Raw genomic sequence first — 20,975 nt, 5'->3', positions numbered from 1 at the left:
GCTGGGTGACCTTGGGTCAGCCACAGCTCTTTCAGAGCTCTCAGCCCCACCCACCTCACAGGGTGATTGTTGTGGAGATAATAATAACATGTTGTTGTTGTTGTTGTTGTTGTTGCTGCTGCTGCTGCTGCCGCTGCCATCCCTCTGGTCATCAGACCAATATCTCCACAGGATAAAATAATGACAGCACAAACAGATGCATGACAAGCCTCAGACTCAGTGACATACCTTTGAATTCAGTTTGTCAAGTATATAATACTTAAATTAAGGTTTTGGGTCTTTAAAAGTTTGAGGGGTTTTTTTTTAATCACTTGGCTGGAAGGCTATTGCGCTGTTTCAAAATCATCATCTGAAACTGATTTTGCAGAGAATTGTCTTGCCGTTGGCTTTCCAGCTCTCATAACAACAGGAATGTGGTTCTAATGTAGACATATTAGCCACATACTGATTAAATTTATTTTGGGGGAGAAAAACTAAACTTTTTTTGTAGTAAAAATGAAATAGGGGACGTAGTTAAATCAGAATGTCCGTCAAATGAGCAGAAAAGCTCATAGCCCAACATATGCTTAAATACCAATTTGTTACCAGTGTATGATCTACGATTTATTTCCTTTTAGATTAGCAATTAGCCTCCCACTAACAAAATGTCAATTGTGGATGATGAAGGGAGAAAGCTAGAATGATAATAAAACTATTTCCCAATTCCTTCAGACACCTCAGCTGTCGCTAAATTAGCCTTTAATGTGGTTTTCCCTCCAAAAAAACTAAATTGCTGCATCTAACTATAAATACAGGCAAATGAAATTCTTTAAAAATTAAATAAAATATCCTCTACATATAAATGAAATATAACTCAATATACCTCTCCCTGCAGCGCCTGCCTAAAAGCAACAAGCAGGAGACGTTGTATTTACTGGAGGAGAGGGACACCCTACGTTAGACAGTTTAAAAAAGAGCGTCACATGTTCACAACGAGGTTTAATTTGCAGCCTTTGTGAGAATCAAAAGACCTCGTTGTAGTGAAGTCAAATGTTTCTGTTCACTGGGGTGGGAAGCTGAACCCATGGTAACTCGGACAGCTGCAAAATAGCATTTAGGGCTTGTCCCCCCCTCCCCCCCCATCAGGCTTTCATCAATCTGATCAGTAGATGAATCAACTAATGGGTGTGCTGATTAACTGGGGGAATCTATTTTTATATAGCGGTTGGGAAGAGTTCAAGTCATTTTATTTTAGGCTATTTTCACGTTGGTCTGTTAGTTCAGCGGGGACTAAAAATAAGAGACATTTAAAATATGACCTTTCTGTATTGCAATAATTTGCGGAGTTAATTAAATTATGAATGATCTTTCACGATCTTTGGTATGTCAGAAGTCACAAATGTTGAGAAATTTGCAACATTCAAAATATTGAATTTTGATTAAATGCTTAGCTCAAAGGCAAGTATTAATCAACTATAAAATTGGTTGACGGCACCACTCTCAGAGGGCTTTGGCTCAATGTCCCTTACTGGCACAAGCAGGGGTTCCCTTTCAGAACATACGCTTTATGGAGTACCCCGTGCCATTTTTTTGGTTGCACCATACCCAGGGTTCCTGGGTCCCTGGGGGCCAAACCAGGGGACAGGGAACAAGTGGGTAATTACCCCACCCCTATTAGTCACACCAGAAAACAACATCTTGTCCAAGTGATGGGTCATGCCAGGGGAGGATTCTCTACAAGTATCGTGGGTATTCGGCACGCAGTCTGGGTTGTTGCTTGTGACCAAAGTAGAATTCCAACATCCTCAAAAGCCATGTCTTATGTGAAAGATGATGTCAAGTGATATGACCGGCTGATCACTGTTCTGTTTATGCTACCAGGAATCGAGGGATCACTCAGCTGAATTCCTTGAACATCTGATGAACCACACCAAAAATGGGAGGAAAATTTCATCTTGTGACTATTAAGATTGAGTTTTCGGTCTTTTTTTAACCTTTTGACCAATTATTTTCTTCTTTAATTTGTTATTGTGTACTGGATGCTCCTGAATGCATTCCTTGTTTTATATGTCATGAAAGGAAATTGCACAGGCTGGCGTTTTTGGTTTTTGCTCCTAATTATTATTTTTTAAGTGTACTTGAAAAGCCAGCTCCTCACAACCAGAAAACTCTGGGCTGCTTCACATATCGCCCCCACCTCAAACCTCCCCCCCCCCCCAATTTTACAATTTACTGACCATACCTTCTTGGTATCATTTCCAGGGTATGGGGACATAGGCAAACACAGGGCAACGCGGGCAGACATGAAGAAGATCTGTTGCTTTCCCATTTCAACACTATGGAAAAGGTCAACACGCTTTGAAAATGCTGGGGCTTACCCAAGATTTTCAATCGATTTCTTATAGACCTTTGTCCACTGCTCATGGTTGTTCTCTCTAGCTTACATATACATTAATAAGGAAAGGGAAGGTTGCCTGTCTGAACAACTGGATAAAGCCAATGGGAAATGCCAAGTCTAGTCTTACAACAGCAAGGCCATTCCAGGGCTTTTGCAATAGCTACCAAGCACTGTAGCAGTAAAACTTGCCTCCCTCCTGAAAGAGAAGGGAATCCTAATTGAAGCAGCTCTAACAAGGGACTGATGGTTCTATTCCCAGCGGTGGGTTCATGGAACACCTACTACTTTATCATATTCACAACAGGTTTCCAACTTATAAAGTTTTCCTTGACTTGCCTCCTGGGATCACTGAACCAGAAGTAATAGAGGACTTCTGAAATGCAAACTACAAGCTCAGTGTAGAGCAACTGACCCAGCTCTGTAGCCAGGGCAGCGTGTAGTCCTTGATAAACAATACCATTAATGCCTAGCAGATACGTGATCCAAATTCTGTTGCAACTTCTATGGTTTATTCTGGTCTTGCTGGAGATGAGGGGATACAAGGGGTTATATGAGGCATACAAGCTCCCACACACCACCTCTAGAAATCTCATCCAGCCACCTCTCTAGCACCTGACATTTCCAGGTATTGTATCAGCGTGCTTTTAAACAAAGAGGAAGAGGTTAAAGCATCGTCTGGGATAATTTGGCTTTTGAGGACGCTATGCTGCGGAACTTACTGATTTGATACTTTAAGAACCCTGCATCTCGCCATTTGGAAGAGACTTGACCCAATGAGGAGCATGGGGATTTGCAGGTTTCACATTCCCTTCCGAACACATACGTTGGTCTCCAGCTGCGGGCATATGCCTACTACAGTACGACCTTGTTGGTCTCCGATGTTAACCGTATACAAACTGTACTGGCATCACAGAAGAATAAGACTCAATTCTTTGCAGCATTTTATCAACTATTTCTACAGCAATCAACATCAGACTGTGGAACATCTTGTGATTTTGCTAGCAAATACTCCCCCTCTGGAGACTCACTGCATTTCTTTAGAAAATTGATATCCCTCCTTCCACTTTGAGAAGGACCCAAGCTATTTCAGGGGAAATAATTACAATAAAACACAGCATCAGTAAAGCAAAAGAAACCTACGATGAATCAAATTTAACATCAAACAGCAGTACCCGGGGGGGGGGGGGGACTGGAATGTCAGAAGGAGACAAAATTGATTCCGTTTCAAAGGTCCCTGGGATAAACCAATTTCCAGACAGTGCTAGAAGGTCAAAATGGAAAAAGGCTGACTTTCCAAAGGAAAGCGTTTATGTGCTGCCTTTCAGCCCCACAGAGGTGCCACAGCCAAAAAGGCTTTGCCTCATATGCTGGCCGCTTTCACTTCCGGCAAAGCAGGTTCACAAATGAAAATGCAAGTACCTGATACCTTTCTGTCTTTCTTTCAGCTGTCAACTCCCAGCTGCCTTATGGCAACCTCTTACGTTTTTAAGGCTAGAGGCATTCAGAGGTGGTTTGCCTTTGCCTGCCCCTGCACAGCGACCCTGGACTTCTTTGGTGGTCTCCCACTCAAGTACTAACCAGGGCTGAGTTTGCTTATCTTTTGAGAGCTGACGAAATCGGGCTAGCCACTAGTTTTAGATAGTTCAAATGAGCAGAAGGTCCTTGGTCTTAAGCTACGAAGAATAACAGAATCAGAGTTGGAAGGGAACACCAGAGTCATCTAGTCCAATCCCCTGCACAATGCAGGAAATTCACAATTGCCTCCCCACCCCACTATACACATTCCCAGTGACCCCTGCTCCATGCCCATAAGATGGCAAAAAGCCTCCAGGATCCCTAGCCAAAATGTCTTGGAGAAAATTGCTTCCTGACCCCAAAGTGGCGATCGGCATTACCTTGGGCATGTAAGAAGGGGCCATGAGAACTAAGCACTGATGTTACCCTTCCTGCCCTCCTGCTCTCCCTCTCATGATCTGCCCAGGTTCACATCATCAGCATTGCTGTCAGATGGCCATCTCTCCTCTGCTTAAAAACCTCCAAAGAAGGGGAGCCCACCACCTCCCGAGGAAGCCTGTTCCACTGAGGGTCTGCTCTAACTGTTCTTCCTAACGTTTAGCCGAAAGCTCTTTTGATTTTATTCCAAGCTGTTGGTTCTAACCTGACCTTCTGGGGCAGCAGAAAACAACTCCACACCATCCTCTATATGACAGCCCTTCAAGTACTCGAAGATGGTTCTCATATCACCTCTCAGTCGTCTCCTCTCCAAGCTAAACATACCGAGCTCCTGCAACCTTTCCTCATAGGACTTGGTCTCCAGACCCCTCACCCCTTAAGAGTATTAAAGGTCAAAAATAGCATACTGAATTGGGCTCAGAAACAAAGAAGCAGCCAATGAAACTGACACAGCTCTGGTCCTATAGCTCATAATTCCTAGCCACCAAATTTATTAAAGGATTTATAGCGCTCGGTTCAGCAAAATATGTTCCTATTGTAAAATATACAAAATAAAACAATAAAAATCAATAATCAAGCCGTTATACGTTTAATCCTTGAACAAGAACAATGAAAACCAAATCTGTAGTTAACATCCTAAATTAGTTAACCAATCTATATGCCGAAGGCCAGAAGAAAAAGACGGGTCTCCAAAGCCTTTTTAAACCACAACCCAAAGCTATTACCAGAAAGTACTCAGTGGGTCATCCAACGTGAGCTGGCACAACCAGCTTCATCTACATTTTAAAGAGTACATCTTTGTAGCCATAAGGGCTAAGGAAGAGCTTGTTTAACAACAACAAAAGACACTGAGATTATAGGCAGCTGAACATTGTGCCCCAGGGTGTATTATGGGTTTCCTCCATGAATCCTCAAAACTGTGGTGTGCACACATGCAACTTTGTCTATTACTTCTCCAAGCAGGAGTTCAAGGCCCGTGAGATGTCCTGCACCAGGCCTACAAGGAGGAGTTCTGGGTGTGCACTGTCTGGCTGCCTCTGTCCATGAGTGAAAGCAGAAATTTCTCTGTTGAACGGCAGACCAGCACATTCCAGACCTTTGGCTTCCCCTGCTGCCTCTGACATTTACCATTCAAAGCTAAGATTTACAGAGCAACCTCCCTATACCATATATGTTGAACTGCTATCTGCTTCGGCCTCATTCTTGCGGTCTTCCATCGCCCGTGGCTCATTTGCCTTTTATGCAACAAACTTTTCCATTACCAAACTGTTTCAACTGGTTATTCTGCCATCTGCATTACTCTGTGCTGTGCTTGTATTCCATGCATCACTGTATTAAAAAAACACACAAAGATACGGAGTTGACATAAACCGAGACCTCCTGCTGATTCAAACTCACTCATCATTGCCTACTCTGAGGGGCTCTGCAAGGTCACAGGCAGGGGCATTTCCCAGTCTTGAGAGCTTCTTTTCAAATGAAGGTGCTCGTGATCAAGCTGAAACTGTAAGCAACACATATGGTCTACCACGGGGCCATGGCCCCAGCTGATCACTGGGAAGAAATGGCCCCAGCTACCATGAACAACACTGGAACTCAGGCCTCTTACTGCTGCACTTCTAACAACTGGGCTGTCAGATAAGAAAGCAGAGGGGCTGCTGTTCCCATCCTTCTATCCCTTACTTGCCAATAATGTACCTGTGTGCATGAGCAGGTACATACTGTGTAACTTGTAGCTAGTCACGCAGTGGTGCTGTTACTGCACAATTACAAGCCGAAGATACAAGTACTGCTTTGACTTAGCAGCCAGCCTCTATTTGCGCTCCCCACTAAACCCGTCCTCTCCCAAAGTCCTGCAGCACAACCCTCTCCCGGTGTCTCCTGTCTGCCCCATGACATCAGAGCAAAACAACAGCTGCCTCTCCATCAAGCACTGATGTTGTTTCTTATCCTTCTGCAAATCACAGCTGAAGCAAGACTCTGGGACGGAGAGAGCATGCTACTGCTCCAGCAACAGGACCTGAAACACTCAAGCAGATTTGAGGATGGGTGGACAGTAGGTTCTTCCTTTGTATCACAAGTATGGGGAAACTTTGCAATTGATACGGCACTGGTTGCCCTTACACTGAGATATATAGTGCGGGTTGCCACTGTTCTTGAATTCCGTGCATTGCAGACCACTGCTGACTCATTGGCTTGGATCTTACGCCTTCATTTGGCTTGTACCCCTCTTTATCAGCGGCAAAGGCAGCCCCTCTGCTGCAGACTGCATTCCACTAGTGCTAATCACTTTCAGAAGACACTGGTCTTGTGTGAGCAGAACTGCCTAATATGCTTGAGGAATGCATTCCTCAGTGGAGGACTCGCTCAACAACCAAAAGTGGTGTTGTGCAAGCAGAAATAAAGCTTAGGATCCAGGCCGAACGAACTAGTTTGTGTAAAAAGAAGTGCAGAAACAGTTAGCTTAATATAACATAAGCTTGACATAAACATAAAATGGGATGTCAGAAGCCCTTAAAAACAGATGCCGCCATAATAGATACATTCTATAGGCTGCTATGTTGCAGCTTTATCTCTATATAACTGTGGCAATCCGAGTCATTTAACCGCTATCAGGAAAAAGAAGCTATCCTCTTTGTACAATCTTTCTGGAGCGATGCAAGAAAAATAATTATGCTAGAAACTGAGGGCCGGGGGGGGGGGGGGGGGCCTGATTTAGGAGTGTTTTTTCTTCTTGTGCAATGGATTCCCTTAAATGTCTTAAGAAGACATTCTACATATATTTTATATCAGTTACTACCACCACCATCCAAAACATAGATTAAACTAGGGATCAAGAAGAAAGTGCTGCTAAGCCACTGAGCCACCTTTTGGGGCAGAAGAGGGCTGAGGGGAGACCAGCTACTCCAGCCAATCACTCGGGCGGGGGGGGGGGGAGATCAGTGGCCCTTCATCCCTTATCCATTCTCAAAATGGCTCTCTGAGAAAGAGAGTTGCTGAGAAGGGTACTAAAATGCTACAACCATACCTCCAGCATAGTCCAACATTAGTGAAAATGAGTGAAAACTTCTTCTGCTTCAATAACTTATTAAAGACTAGCAACCAAGTAAGTTTTTTTTAAAAAACAGGCTCTAGATAATGGCTCCTGTACTCCGCAGTGGGCCAATTTTGAGGCCAAATCAGGCCCATTTGAGCCCAAAATTGGCCCACTGCAGAGTGCAGGAGCACTCGAGGGCCCATCACGCCACCATGACCTGCTGTGGGGTTGCTGCTGCACCGGGCCTTCCCACCACCACCACAGACTGCTCAGGGACTGCTAAGGACTACGCCAGTGCACCAGGCCTCCCCGCCGCCTCTGTCACTCTGGAGGTCTCCTTGGAAGGGCTGCTCCACAGAGACCTTGGGAGGGTCACACTTTCTCCGGGCTGTTCCTGGTGCAGGCACAGTGTTACCGATGACTCACTGCTCTTGTGCCAGGATAAAAAGTGAGTCGTCATGGGTTACCTTTTATATAGTAGGATGCTAACAGAGCCTTTTTAAGAAGCAGAAGCCACATTTCATCCAGAGAATAATAATTTGAACATACAAAGCTGCCATATGCCAAGTCAGACCACTAGTCCATCTAGTTCAGTAAAGCCTACTTGGAATGACAGTGGCTTCCATAGAACCTTGGGCCTAGAAAACTCTTTTCAATCTCCTGTTAACTGAAAGCCTTTAGATGAAGATGCCTAGGACTGAGCCCCTTCCACCATCAAACTCCCAACAGACACAAAAGGAGAGCACACAGACAATTTCTGCCAAGACTATAGATATCAAAGCTTCTTTGTGCTGCAGCATGCAGGTGGAAGGACTCTGACAGTAGCCAAGATGGAGAGAGAATCCATCCAAAGGGAAAACCATAAAAAGAATATCCCTGCTGGAGCAGTCCGGAGGTCCAGCTAGTCCACCATTCTGTATCACACAGTGGCCAGAAGTTGCCCTGGACGGCCAACAGACACATCATAGAGGTCAAGGCTATGGTGTCTCTCTAAATCATAACTATACAATAGTGTACCGTTGGGCAAAAGAAAAAAACACCTGGAATGATCTGACTCACAATCTGAATGCTAATAAACAAGGAGGAGGGCTTAGATTATGAGCAGCACAGCTGGTTGCCAAGGGCCATAAAATACTGGCCAGCAGCTGAAGCCTTGAAGGAATTCTAGGAGCTGGTATGGCCAGGATAGTTTTACCATCAGTAGCTACTTCCAGGAGCTAGCATGCCAACATTATTCTACCAGCAGTCACTTCTTCTGGAGGTGGTATGGACAGCCTTATCCCACTATCAGTCGCTGCTTCCAGGAGTTAGTATGGCCAACCATATTCTACCAGCAATCACCGCTCCTAGGAGCTGGTATGGACAGCCTTGTCCTACCATCAGTTGCTGCTCCCCATCCAAGGGTTTAAATACTAACAGCTACATCTTTTCCTTGACCCAATGACAAACGTAAATAGGTCTCCACTCTAGCAAATCCTCTGAATTTGCGGAGAATGCCCACTTTGTTTAAAAAGTGGCTTCTCTAGCCACTCAGCGGGCACTTCATCGGTGAGCACATGTGGCATTGTTCCAGAGCCAGTTCAGGTAGTTTCCCCAAGTAAAGGACTTCGATTGATGCCTCCTGTGCCACTGACACCTGGTTCCAGGAGGTAATGCCTCCAGTATCCCACGACATCAGTGCCTGAGGGCCAGCTCACACCCCATTACACGCTAAGCCCCTATTAACTGTGCTGCTGCAAGCAGCCACAGGGATGACTTGTCAAAGAAATGGCCCTCCTTAGTTCACACAGTGATGTTTTGTGAAACCAACAGGAGGGAGGGATCCGAGAGGAGAGTGGGATGAGCCCCTAACGATGTCTCGTTAGATGCAGAAATGCAGCTTGCCTCTTGATCTTCTTTGTCCAGACCAGCGCTTGGATTCCTCATGGTTCCTTAAAAGGTAACACCTATCAACTATTCCTGTGTTTTGAAGGCTTTCCTTCATCATCCGGGCGAGATGGATAGATTTCGACGTTAGACTCAGACTGGCCCTGACCATTCCACCATTGGGAGAGCCTAACATTCCTCGCAAGTATTCGCCTATCTGCATCCTATTCACATTACACTTTATTTATTCCCATCTGTTCTTTAACAGGCCCTTTGCCAATGCTTATTGTTTAACTATCCCCTAATGGCGTTTATTTGCATGATGGATTTTTCTACCATAGTTTCATTTCACCTGAGCTACTGTCCAGGAGGATACTTTTAAAATGGAATAGGAATGCAGTCTGTTGCAATGTTTATTGTACGTATTGTCTTGCTTTGACTGCACCATCTTCTTTGTAAACCACTCTCTACAATATTTATGGTATGTCACGTGCTTGACGGTTTTCAGTTTGCAATTTTTAATACTGGGCCTACTGCATTGTTCACTGATGTCTGGATAGGTTTTTATATTTTGTAATTTGCTTTGAGTCTCAGGGACAGAGGCAAGTGATAAATAAAGTAAGTAAATAAACACCACACCAGGGTATGCTCTTACTTTATTTACCATGCTAGGAGACTGTTTCTCTGTTGCAGTACTGGGTGGCTCACCTGTTAAAATGTGCAGCCTCCAGTAAAATTTGGGGGGGGGACCCCCCTACGGTGTTCCATGTCAGAAATATTCTTGAAAATTCATGTTATTGAAGATTCTACCAGTAAGGAAGCCCAAATTAATATGCTAATAATTCCAAAATTATATTTGCATTGATGCTGAGCTTTGAGCATTATAAACTGTGGGAAAGTAAGCCTCACGTATTTTCCTAGCTATATTTCCAAACCTTGGCTCAAACCGACCTTGTGTGCAGTGGCAGCGAGGTTTATTTCGAATGGGATAAACCCAGAATTACGTTATGAGAGACACATGGCTACTGTTAAAACAGCAGCTTTTCAGCTTCTCGTCCTCTAATCTTTCAGGCAATGCCTCATTGTACAATTGCCCCCGATGCAATGTCAGCCTCTTGCAAGTTTTCTCACCTTGCAAGCAGCAGCCAATGAGCTTGACAGTGGTGAAGAAATGCACACAGCAGGCAGATCACGTTTTATAATACCAGATGGCACCAGGGAAGAGAAAGCGATGGAGGGCTAGCACTGCCTGGGCAGTGGCAAGGAGCTTAGTTAAACACACATGATGATGTCTCACACCAAATCAGACCACTGGTCCATCAAAATGGAGAGCCAGTTTGGTGTAGTGCTTAAGAGCGCGGGACTCTAATCTGGAGAAATGGGTTTGAGTCCCCACTCCTCCACTTGAAGCCAGCTGGGTGACCTTGGGCTAGTCAAGGCTCTCTGGAGCTCTCTCAGCCACGCCCACCTCACAGGGTGATTATTGTTGTGGGGATAATAATGACGTAGTTTGTAAACCACTCTGAGTGGCTGTTAAATTGTCCTGAAGGGTGGTATATAAATCAAATGATGTTGTTGTTGTTGTTATCAGAAGGTCTGGATTATATACTCAGTCTTGCCAGTGGCTCTCCAGGGTCTTAGACAGAGTTCTTTCACATCTCTTCCTGACTGATCCTTTTACCTGGAGATGCCAGGGATTTAACCTGGGACTTTCTGCATGTTGAGTAGATGTTCAACAACTAAGCCATGCCCACCCACCCCAATCAAAAGTTCTAGCCACAATAAAAACTGCATTTGAGGATGCTAAAGAAAATGACTTGAAGGATCCAAATGTCATTTTGGTGTAGTGGTTAAGAGCAGCAGGACTCTAATCTGGAGAACCAGGTTTGATTCCCCACTCCTGCACTTGAAGCCAGCTGGTGACCTTGGGTCAGTCACAGCTCTCTCAGAGCTCTCTCAGCCCCACCCACCTCACAGGATGATTGCCGTGAGGATAATAATAACACACTTTGTAAGACAGCTCTAGTAACTCTGCTTAGGACTGCATTATGTGGCATTAAGTTGTCCTGAAGTGCTGTATATAAATCAAATGATGTTATTGTTATTGTTGTTATTTTCCACATTTTTTTGCAGTAGATGCAGCTGGAAAATAATCGAACTCTTAAATGTCATTTAAAAGACTGCAGTATAATCATAAATACTACAATCTACTACAACATCACAAACCCCCACCTATCAACCAGCACTACCAAGTCTTATGAAAGCCCAGCTGTGCCACAGAAGTGGATGTCACACCACACACTGGCCATGCGGCTATTGCCAGGGCTTCTCCATTTCTAGAGGTCAGGTTTCACAACCTGACAAAGGCAGCTGGTTGGCCACTGCAAGAGACAATTCCTGGTCTAGATGAACCGGGGAAAGGCTGTAGCTCGGCATTAAGAGTTCTGGGAGCAAATGCTCCCTGGCAAAGGATTGTAAACAAGGAGTGCTGGGGAAAAAATTCTCTTCTCATGTTACCACACTGGCAGTCAGAACAGGCCATACTGGGCTAGTAGAAAAGAGCAAGAGTTCAGTAGCATCTATAAGACTAATAACATTTGTGGTAGGGTATGAGCTTTCATGAGTCACAGGTCACTTCTTCAGATAGCTAGTTAGCTAACTAACTACTGGGCTAGTTAGTCTGGGCTAGTTAGCATGATGCTGGTTATGACGCAGCTTCATATGTTCCTGTCTGATCTGTTACAGCAAGGCAATTCTAATGTTCTTACGTTGACACTGTTACGATCAACAACTTTCATGGATATCATTTTCTGGCTTTAAAATACTAAGACTGCAAACAGATAAACGTCTGGGGGATTTGGTGAGGAATCTCCATCTGCTCACCGCTCAACGGCCAAAAGCAACAACAAACATTGTATTGGAGCGGCACATCCAGCACACATCTTGCGAGACACAAAGAGACCAAAGGAACGCTCTTAGGACACAGAGGATTCCATCATCCATGTTGCAGAGGCTTCTAAGCTCAGTGGCGGCTGGGAGGCAGTAAACAAGCTTGTGCCCCTTGTCATATGCCCTGGCTAGGTGAATAGCTCTTTTGGAGGCTGCATGGCTACCTTCCTTCCAGGCCATTTTATTGGTCTGCAGCCCAGAAGCCACAGACTCTCAGCCTAAAGTCCACGACAGGGCTGTTGTGAGGATACCACTGGAAATGGGAAGACCATGCCACCCGCAATACACGGAGGAAGTATTATTAATCATAACAACAGCAGCCACAGCAACTACTACCTACCATCAAAGGCATTAAGCAAAAGACTAAAGAGATTATCTCCTCTTTGTGTGCCAAAAAACACTTTTCAAAAAGACTGGCTATAATGTGTGCGTACATCTAGGTACACTATGCAAAAAAGCCACTGCAAAGTCAAGATTATTTTCTCTACTATTTATTTATTTATTTATAGTCTGCCTTTCTCACCGAGACTCAAAGCAGATTACACAGTGTGAGATTAGCATAGTCTGTATTCACAGACATTTCCATAAACAATGCCATAGGGAAAATTTACAAAGGCGTAGTACTAGCAAGACTCCAATACAGGGTTGAAGAAATGCTGAAACAGCATAAGCAATTCTAGGACTAACATCAGACAACATGAAGCACAGGTAGATCACAGGAGCACATATTTAAAGCAACATACCATCCCGTATATTAGTCCGTCTTTCATTGTAATTCTAAGAAATCTCAATCACAATTGTATGATTAGCTTCCCTTCCTTCTTGTCCTCTATTGTTATTGTTATTGTTATTGTTGTTGTTGTTGTTGTTGTTGTTGTTGTTGTTGTTGTTGTTGTTGTTGCTGCTGCCACCGCCGCCAAGGATACTATTATGTATGGCTAGATTAAGCAGAGGAAGTCCACACTTTGGATCAAGCACTACAAGCGCAAAGAAGAAGAAGAAGAAGAAAAAGATCCGTGAAACATTAATATATTTCTGACAGGCCAATCATCCACGAGTGGGAAGTGGGCATTAAAGCAGCACAGGCCAAGGCTGGACTCTTTCGAGTCAGAGGCAGTTTTATGAGCCCCCGACAAGCTATTTCAAGCACTCTCTCAGTGAACATGAGCTCTGTGGTCTTTAGAAACATTCTAGGAATTACTCCTTTGGCCACAAAAAAAACAGGCTTCTCCTTTATCAAGTGAGGCCAATAATGTGTTTCCAATGACTGTAGAAAAAGAGGTCAGTAAAAAGTGAAGCAGCACTACAAGATATTATTTTCATCTCCCCACCCCCACCCCCGCTTTTGGGGAGATAGAAACACAACTGAAAAGCAAGACCCGCACTGCAGCATTTGCAACTTAAATTGCTGTCTTCCTTTTCTTCCCTTTTCAGCACTTGTACACTTGAACTGTTGCAGATTTACGAACTACAGAGAGGTAAGTTGTTTTTCGAATTCTGGGTTGTTAAAGAAACAATAAGCCTTTTTATACGGTGCTTTGTATCAATGATCTCAGTAAAGATTGTAGCATACTATAAAGCAAAGCTGCGTCCAACTGAAGGCAACACACCAGCATTCAATAGTGTGGTTTGACAGTCCCAGGCAGGTAGCAAAAAACAAGTGTACGAAGCTCCTGGTTAGCCAAGCTGGAAACCAGGATCTGAGAGATCCAGGTTCGAATCCCCGCTCTGCCACGGAAGCGTGCTGGGTGACCCTGGGCCAGTCACACACTCTCAGCCTAAGCTACCTCATTTGGTTGCTGTGAGGCCAAAATGGAGGAGAACTATGCAAGCTACTTCATGGTATAAATGAAGTAAAAAAGCTAATGGAGCTCTTGAACTAAGCCACCACATCTGCTGGTAGTCCTTCCATGCCCAGTGTCAGTTTAGGGTAGCCCCTTGATCTTCCAGTAAATGGTCCCTCCTCTTCTCTTCTGATTTTGCACAACTTATTCACGTGATGCAATACATCACGCTGTACAAAAGGTGGGCACTTAGGGATACACCAAGTAGGGTTGCCAGCTCTGCGTTGGGAAATTCCTGGAGATTTAGGGAGTTAAACCTGGAGAAGGTGGAATTTGGGTATAGGATGAGCCTCAGTGGGGTATAATGCCACGGAATCCACTCTCCAGAGCAGCCATTTTCTCAAGGGGAAGTGATCTCTGGGGATTGGCTGTAAGTCTGTGAGGTCTCTATCCACCACCTGGAGGCTGGCAACCCTAGCATCAAGATATTACACAAACTTTGCTGGGGCAGCATTTAAGGGCTATGTCTAATAGACAAACTCTAAGTTACAAACTCCATACAAATTTCTAGGTATCTTCCCCTACCCCCAAGCAGTTCTGCAAATGCCAAATGGCCAAACTAAAAACAAACTAAAATTATCACAAAACATTGTGCAAGCTTTCAAGTTCTCCCCAATTTTTCATCAGGCTGGATGTTTTAGGGGTGGGGGGATGTATTGCATCATGATCTTAAGCAAGCTTGTAAGCAAGCCAGTGTGAAATGCTGAACAGATTATGTAGATTTAAAACGGTGATCTTTTCCATGCCACTGCTAGAAAACGCCATTCCTTACAATCCTCTCCTCCTCTTCTCCCGGAACCCAGCTCTCTGCACGCTGCCATACCTATCTTTTATGGGTACACCAATGAAAAATTCTCCTATAAAACAAGCAAATGGAGAACAGAAGCTAATGGGATGTGGCATTTTTCATCCAGTGGTGGCATGGCTCAAGCATCACCAAGAATCCACCCAGCCAACATGTGTTCTCTCTTTTAATTATTTTTTTAAAAAAATGTCTCTTCAATAAAAGATTCCTCCCCCTAAATCCTTCTGCTCCAAGTGATAATTAAGAATCAGTTATCGCCATTCCGAATAACAGGCCCACAAGTCTTTACAAATACTTATATTTTTCTGGCACAACCTGTAGGGGGAAAATTAGGAGAAAATGCAGCAAGACTTCAAACAGTCTCTTCCTGGTATTTTAAAATTTAATGAAGTGTTGGGAGTAGTTTAATATGGAATGAGTCATGTTTTTAAGAGTTGCAATAATGCAGAACAGTATTCTAGTCTTGGCTAATTCACAATACGCAAGCATGAAGTAATATAGGGAAAGGGGCAGTATTCTGCTGGGAAAGGGGCAGCACAGAAAATTAAGCATTCTAAGAAACAGAATGCTGGAGGACAGCTGAAAAGCCCTTGGTCTATGTCCAATCTACTTCGGCTGAGGACTATTTTGGCACTTCTGCTATGAGGCTCGCAGTTTCGGAAACCCCCGGTAACAGAACGCTCATCCATGTCTCATTAAGCCTTCCAACTGTTCAGATTAAAGATTTTATCTTAAATTCTGAGCAGTGTTTAGAGCTGAAAAGAGTGAGACCTGAAAAGAGTTTTCGCTTCTTTTAGAGAAACTGTCAGTCAGTACAAAATAATGTATAGGGTCCTTCTCGCAATACTCACCCCACCAAGACACAGAGATTCCTCTTAAGAGTTTCATAATCTGTTTTATTAAAATTAGTCTTTTTAATAAAGCAAAAGATCAAAATATAAATGCTTATTAAGTTAAATCCTACAAAGATGGAATAGATAAAGGCAACAAGAATTAAGTCTCCTAACACTTCTAAATTAAATCTATGTTTAAATCAATGAGATTTACTATGAAACATATTGAAGTTCCCATAACACACATTACAAAAGTACGTTTCTCACCTAGATCTTCATGAGATTTCTTTCAGCTAAAATCCTGATCTGCTATCTGGGCTAACACTTTAATATGTTAACTTATGCAGAAATTTAAGATCTTTGTCATGTGATAGTATAGATAAACTATGATTGGTCTAAGTTTTAATAATTATCATATTTTCAATCATGGGACATTCTACCTAGCCAAATAGTGACACCATGTCCAGCTGCAAGATAAGAGATATAAATCAGTAAAGATGTCAGGAAAAGTTAAGGGAACAGATCATCATTGGTCCATTCTAACAATTAGAGAACATTTATCTGATACTGTCCCCTATTTTTAATTTGCTGTCAAAGATGGAAGGAACACTTGTAGTTATGCAAGATGCGAGGAAAAAAAACTACAGTAAAGTTCATACAGAGTTCACTAGAATACATGTGTATCACTAAGTATAATGTGCTCTAATCCATATTTCTGCGACACCCCCTACTGCAGGGCTCCTCTGAACCACAAGCGTACGTTGGCAGAAAGCGTAGCTCTGTGCACACGTTCCCTAAGGCCTCTCTTGCCATTCGATTTCATGTTTGGACAGGGCCCTTCATGTGCAGACAGAGCCAAACACACAAGCTCAATCCACACTGTCATATACCTCCATTTAGCGAAGAACAGCTTGTTCAGATAAAGCCAAAGTTCATTGGACTCGAAGCATGCAAGCCCCTTGTGCAAATGTTAAAGCAGAACGCACAGTGGGCTGAATGGAAGGGGTAAGGCCAGGTTGGCACAATCCTCCATTGTGCATACGGTTGAGATGTTTGCGAAGAGCTTCTGAGACACATCTGCGGTAGCTGCCCTTTGTAGCATGTTGTCTCTTAGCACCAGGGAAAGGCAGGATAAATGCCTGACTCAAACCCTTAGACAGGCCTTCCTGTTCTTGTCCTGGAGTCAGCACACCCTGTGGCACCCATTATGTTGCCCATGAATAAAGCTGTATGATCATCATCTCCATCTTTCACTGGAGAAGATCCAAAACAAAACCTGTGGTGTAATCAATCTAAGATTTTGGAAGCAGGTTCTTCAGACTGGGCATGTGAACAGACTTTACAGGCAAGAATTTAGCTGAAAGCGCTCTATTCCTGCACTCAAAATGTATCACATGGTGATTACAAGCCAATTAAAAAACCCAAAACTTGTCTGTGCCTAAGACTGTGCATAACCCCTGAAAAGACACAGACACCTTTGTCTCAAAGTAAGAAAAGACCAGGTCATCCAACCACTAGGCAATACAACCAAACTTGTTTCCAATTATACAACAAATGCATTTTTCAATTTTGAAAGGTTCAGTTTGTGTTAACGAAGACTGTAAAACTCCAATAAATATACAGTTAAAATCATAACAGTTCAGCCAACTTTTTACTGGGCATGATTTCAATATTTATCCCCAGCTTATCCTGAGGATGTTTCATCAGACGTGTAAACACACAAAGTGGTACAAAACCTGCACAAAGCTCAGAATCCAAGGTCAGCATCAGGTAGGAAAAATGCTGTATTTATGAACTACACAGTTTTTCAAATTATGGCAGGTATTGTAAAGCTACAAAATAAGGTGGCAAAAACCACAGTCCTAAGCAGAGGTATAGCCTTCTAAGTCCACTGAAGTTAAATGTGAAGATCTCCAGGTCCCCAATGTCATGGACCCAACCCCTCGCAACATTTTTATATACCCCAAATCCTCTCTAAAATGGCAGCAGCCATGGATTGGACCCGTGGCTACAGTAACATCTAGAGTGGCTCTAGAGATAAAAGAGAAAGTATGACTAATTTCTGTGTCCTCAACCTCGGTCTTTGATTAGAAGAGGATCTCCCTTTATTTTGATTATTCCCTGGCAGCATCTATTATATTTCTGCCAATTCACTGGTTTTATATACTGGATGACCACTGTAATAAGTGCACTGATTTGGACAGCCCACGCAAACGCGACCATGTCAGATTTCAGAGGCTCAGCAGGGTCAGCCTTGGTTAGTAATTGGATAGGAGACCACCAATGAGGGTTGTTATGTAGAGGCAGGCAATGCCAAACCACCGCTGTTACTCTCTTGCCTTGAAAACCCCAGCAGGGGTCGCTGTAAGTCAGATATGACTTGATGGCACTCCCTACCACCGCCAAGAAATCAACGGCGCTGCATACAAAGCAGGACTAGGCCAAAAAAGGAGGGTGACCCAATTTTTACGCACCCATTTCAACCCCTAGTAAAAAAGCAAACTCCGTTTTGGTGCATGTGTGTGTGTGGGGGGGGGGTTCTGCAAAAGAAAGCAGTAATATTTGCAAAAGGGTGTCAGAAGAAGAGGAAATTTACCCATAGTGTGAAGGCCAAAGACCAATGCTCCTTCACTTTTATCCATTAACTCATAGATCGCTAACAATACAATTTTAAGCAGAGTTTCTCCAGTTTAAACTCACTTAAAATCAGTGGGCTTGGATTGGAGAAACTCTGCATAGGGGTCCACTGTGGATCAGCTGAACACTGGTGGGGATGTCCAGTGAAAGCAGGGCAATACTGATGGAAGATATACACATCCAGCTATGCACCCTACTGGAAGTAAGGCAGGGAGTGTGGATGGAAGCCATGGCCTTTGGGATGAGTATTTAAATACTGGCACTGATGCCATCCCTCCTCACCGCTATCAATGAGATGCACATCCCCATCCTATAATGCTGGTACCACTAATGAGATGTAAATAAATAACTGGAGCTGGACTGAAACGAAAGTTTTACGGCCACCAGAGGAACAGGTAAGTTGCAAGCATCCCTGACATGCAAGCCTCAATGCCAGGGCTGAAAGTAAATGTGGCTCTTTTGGTTGATGTCATTGAGAACGTGGTTCTCCAGGAGTTCTGGGGTGATTTTCAAGTTTCAATGGGCTCATGGATCCAAAGTTTCAGGTAGACAACCATGTTGGTCTGTAGAAGAAAAGCAAAATTCAGGTCCAGTAGCACCTTAGAGACCAAGTGGATTTCCAAGATATGAGTTTTAAAGAGTCTCCTTTCGTCAGATGAAGAGAGCTTTGACTCTTGACAGTACATACTCCGTTAATCTACTTGGTCTCTAAGGTGCTACTGGACCCAAATCTTGTTCTCATTCATTATGTGATCTTTAACTGGCTGGAGACAAAATAAATGATGCAAAAATCTTCCTAAAGGCTGTGCCAAGCTTTTGAAAGGGTGTAAAAAGTCCTTTAAAATAAATAAAATCTCAACCACTGCAGAAAACGAACACACTTCAAATTCACTTTTGTACTCAAAGGGTTGACTGATAACACAGCACAACCTTACAGCATGGCATACGGGCCAAAAGATACAAATCCGTTTTTTAAAAAACCACCCTAGATTCCTTAAGATGAAGTAATGATCCTGCTATGGCTTTTATGGAAGTAGGGGGGGAAAGACTGTAAAATAAACAGGATGTTTAAATGCACGGCTTCCATGCAGTTTCGGCTTGTGCAGATTCAAGAGCAGCCCTTGCAAATGCGGGGAATGTTTTCCCCCCACTGAAGCTGTAGTGCCACGCATCCACCTCCTTCCTGCGTCTGCCCAACTCACACACAACAAAACTGGAAATGGTGTGTTGTTTTGTTTTTAAAGACACACACATAAGAATCATCTCTAAGAATCTCGGTGCGAATGACAGAATGTACCGCTTTGAGGCTATTAGTCTCCTAATACTTCAGTTTAGCCAGAAGGGAATGTAGAAACAGCTACCAACTTTACACAGATGCCAAACTTGGCTGTCAAATTCACTGATAGCAAAAAGTACACTACAATATTTGCCAACATCATTAGTTGTGATTTCTAAAACACCCTTGCCAAGGAGTCTGAGAGCATCTTCTTTCACCAAAAAATAAAAATAAAAAATTACAGACTTTTTAAAAGATCACTTCAAAAACTAAACCATGTTAATAGCCTGTAAATGTACTTACCATTGGCAGTGCATTGATGGGTGGAAGGTTTCCTGACAGGAGCCTCCGGTCACAGGATGACAGCACTGGAAGAAGGAGGGGGAAAGGGACAGTAAGCAAAACAGGTTTAACAATTTTAAGAAGTGTTAACATGTAATTCCATGGTGGTGTTGAGACCAGACTGCGTGGAAAGATTTGCAAACAGAAAGCAGAAATTTTCACTTCTGAATTTTTAGACAAGAAGAAGAATATGTTAGAATTGTCACATTTTATTTTTAAATAATGAGAAAAATCATTCACTTGGCGATAAATATTTAATGCCCAAAGTTGCCGTATTTGCCACAGCAGCCTGCAGAATTAGGCAGATTTTTTTTTAAAAAAAAATGGAGTGCAATATATGAGGGGTCAGTCTGCAATATGCTGTTCCCTTTATACCATTCAGGGTCATGCCTTCTCCATTAGTTTTTAACAAATAAAACCGATTTGATTTAGTAGAACTGTTCCTTTTCCCAAGGTGGAACCAGAAAACACTGCTACTACACGTGGGCTTGAATTCCACGGTCAAATGTCCACTAACGGAAAGGAGGTTTCATGATCCAAATCTTGTATTTATTTATTTAACTTAATTTATACCATATCCGTTTCCCCAGTGAGGAAACAGATTTTATCCTCACAGCAACACTGAGAGTGTGCAACAGGCTCAAAGTCACCCAGCTAGCGTCTATGGCGCAATGGAGTTTTGAACCTGGATAGTCCAGATTTTAGCCCAACCACTACACTGGCTTTAATTCCCCTCTTGCTATCCCTGGGGGTCCCCAGTCCCCAGGAGGATTTTAGGGAGAATTCTGGGCTACAGTGACAGGGGGGGAGAGAGAAAATCACACACTGTTGATTTCATTCTTGTCTGTTAGATGAGATTTACTCCAGGATCCAAGCCACATGCTGATATGTGCAAAATATTGAACAAAAAAACAGCTTCAATAATAGGAGACTGTACATGTGGTAACTTGGAGCTACAAGCACAACTCTACTCATGAACACACATAAAACTGCTTTATGCAAAGAAAGTCCATTGGGCAGGGCCGGATCGAGGGGGAGCAGGGGGGGTAGTCTGCCCCC

At 43.3% G+C, this 20,975-nt stretch overlaps 1 protein-coding gene across 3 annotated transcripts in view; it reads right to left on the bottom strand.

Moving 5' to 3' along the window:
• TBL1XR1 (TBL1X/Y related 1) overlaps positions 1-20,975 on the bottom strand; it is a 235,943-nt gene that overhangs the window by 121,189 nt on the left and 93,779 nt on the right. For all 3 annotated transcript variants that reach the window (XM_054982607.1, XM_054982608.1, XM_054982609.1), the window contains one exon: positions 19,878-19,942. The gene's annotated coding sequence lies outside the window, so the exon portion shown is untranslated. The remainder of the gene's footprint in view (positions 1-19,877; positions 19,943-20,975) is intronic.

Source organism: Eublepharis macularius, chromosome 6 (genome assembly GCF_028583425.1).
Source record: "Eublepharis macularius isolate TG4126 chromosome 6, MPM_Emac_v1.0, whole genome shotgun sequence".
Lineage (NCBI taxonomy): Eukaryota > Metazoa > Chordata > Lepidosauria > Squamata > Eublepharidae > Eublepharis > Eublepharis macularius.
The sequence above is the reverse complement of the archived record's forward strand: the minus strand, read 5'-3'. Positions and strand labels throughout refer to the sequence as shown.